This window comes from Schistocerca cancellata, unplaced genomic scaffold, assembly GCF_023864275.1.
Source record: "Schistocerca cancellata isolate TAMUIC-IGC-003103 unplaced genomic scaffold, iqSchCanc2.1 HiC_scaffold_542, whole genome shotgun sequence".
Taxonomy (NCBI): domain Eukaryota; kingdom Metazoa; phylum Arthropoda; class Insecta; order Orthoptera; family Acrididae; genus Schistocerca; species Schistocerca cancellata.
This window is the reverse complement of record NW_026046556.1, coordinates 87,501-90,000: the sequence shown is the minus strand read 5'-3', so window position 1 is coordinate 90,000 and position 2,500 is coordinate 87,501. Positions and strand designations below refer to the sequence as shown.

The 2,500-nt window shown below is 57.0% G+C and overlaps 1 non-coding gene across 1 annotated transcript in view; it reads right to left on the bottom strand.

The window, feature by feature from the left end:
- The window catches only part of LOC126129716 (small subunit ribosomal RNA), a 1,909-nt gene extending 1,826 nt beyond the window's left edge, over positions 1-83 (bottom strand). The window contains exon 1 of the ribosomal RNA XR_007527344.1: positions 1-83. This exon is cut by the window's left edge and continues 1,826 nt beyond it. This is a non-coding gene — a ribosomal RNA (small subunit ribosomal RNA).
- Positions 84-2,500: the final 2,417 nt, after the last annotated feature.

Sequence of the window (2,500 nt, the reverse complement as noted above, 5' to 3'; positions counted from 1 at the left end):
TCACCTTAATGCGGCTTGTACTGAGACATGCATGGCTTAATCTTTGAGACAAGCATATGACTACTGGCAGGATCAACCAGGGAGCTGCGTCAACTAGAGCTGAGCAGCCGGCCGCCCGGGAGTGTGTCCCAGGGGCCCGCGCGAACACGCAAGCGTCCGCTCAATTATTCTGCAAACAGGAGGAGGCTGAGCTCCCCTGCACAATACACCTCGAAACCCTCTCAGGTCCCGGCGGCGCGCAGCGCCGTCCTAAGTACTTGGTCGGGTTCGAGAGAGGCGCAATCGCCCGGAGTTAGGCGAGTAGACGCTTTAGGTGCGACCACCCGTGCTCCCAACTGAGCTTGCCGCTGCCGACAGAGGCCCGGGAGCGTGCTGTCGTGGCATTGCCGGCGGGAGACAACACGCGCCACCTACGGTGACCGGCAGCTCCAACGCCAGCGCCACAGAAGGGCAAAGGCCCCACGTGGGTGCCGAAGCGAACTCTCCCAGCACAGCGCACGTGCCAACACGTCTGCACAACTGCGATACAAACCACCAGCGAGAACCGCTGGGGCGACCGAGCAGCAGACGGCGTCGCGGCGCCGAGTGCCGGGCGGCGGCGCATCCTCAACGCACACAGTCCTCAGTCGGACCAGCACACTGCAGATGTCCACCGCGCTTCGCACCGGGCCCGCGAGGACCCACTTTGGCCGCCCGGCGCCGCGCGCAGGGTGCCCCGGCGCGCAGCTGCGCCGCCTGCCGCGTCCGTCGGCCGGCGCGCCTGCCACTGGGCGCCCCCACCAGCCGGCTGTAGCGCGTGCGCCCACGCACCGCGCGGCCAGCACGCCGGGCGGCCCCCCCTCACCGGCCGGGGACGGTCCCACCCAGCCACCGCCGCGTATCGCTTCACACACAGATTTGCCCTTACTGATTTACCTCCAGCAACAACAACCGCACCACAATGGGTTTACCAGTTGTTCATTTGCGTTGCGTCACGTCACCAGCAAACGTAGACGTCCATCCCAGTTTGCAAATGCAACGATTATTGCATACCTGTCTGTTAGGTGTCACGACACACTACGTCTGCCCACATACACGCAACAAAATGTGCACGACTAGAGAACACGTGGGAGGTGGCCCCCTACGTATGCGATGTCCATTACGAGACCGACTGTCAACCAGCATCTGTACCATGTCGCAGATGTGGAACGCGGTGCACCATGCTATCACACTGTGTGAGAAGAGACGACTACGTTTGAATACACGCGCCACTACATCAACAGACGGCTCATGCTGATCGCCATCCAGGGCGTCCGTTACTCCCACACGTCTCTATGGCGTACCACACTGCAATGTAGCTGTTATGGGGAGACGGCACGTGGCTGAGTGCACAACATTTGGACCGTATGGTTCGCTGTTGTTGGGCGCAGTCGTACGGTCACACATGTGCCACAGCGTATCATTCAGTACATACGGACCTATGTGCAGTACAATGTGAGGATTAAGCTTACGATATCAGCGGACAGTGGACACAGGCCGTACCACGACGTAGACTGAGCGCTTCGACATGCGAATGCCAGTGAACAGCTGCGAAGGGCATTGAACACGCAAGCACCTGAACGACCAGCGTGCGAAGGCAGGGTGGAGGGGGGGGGGCGATGTACATCCTGCAGTTGTCCACATTACAGTGTACAGCGGGAGCATGTAAAAAGTAAGCAACACTTGCGAAGTGTTCAACATGAAACGACACACAAGAGGGTGGGCGGTGCGAGTAGCGAACTATATTCAGAGGGTTGTGGTTAGACAACACTAGATTAATGTAACGTGTCATATGCCAATTACAGAGCAGGTTAAGGCACAACGTGGGTTAGGTTAAGGCACAACGTGGGTTAGGTTAAGGCACAACGTGGGTTAGGTTAAGGCACAACGTGGGTTAGGTTAAGGCACAACGTGGGTTAGGTTAAGGCACAACGTGGGTTAGGTTAAGGCACAACGTGGGTTAGGTTAAGGCACAACGTGGGTTAGGTTAAGGCACAACGTGGGTTAGGTTAAGGCACAACGTGGGTTAGGTTAAGGCACAACGTGGGTTAGGTTAAGGCACAACGTGGGTTAGGTTAAGGCACAACGTGGGTTAGGTTAAGGCACAACGTGGGTTAGGTTAAGGCACAACGTGGGTTACGTTAAGGCACAACGTGGGTTAGGTTAAGGCACAACGTGGGTTACGTTAAGGCACAACGTGGGTTACGTTAAGGCACAACGTGGGTTACGTTAAGGCACAACGTGGGTTACGTTAAGGCACAACGTGGGTTACGATAAGGCACAACGTGGGTTACGTTAAGGCACAACGTGGGTTACGTTAAGGCACAACGTGGGTTACGTTAAGGCACAACGTGGGTTACGTTAAGGCACAACGTGGGTTAGGTTAAGGCACAACGTGGGTTAGGTTAAGGCACAACGTGGGTTAGGTTAAGGCACAACGTGGGTTACGTTAAGGCACAACGTGGGTTACGTTAAGGCACAA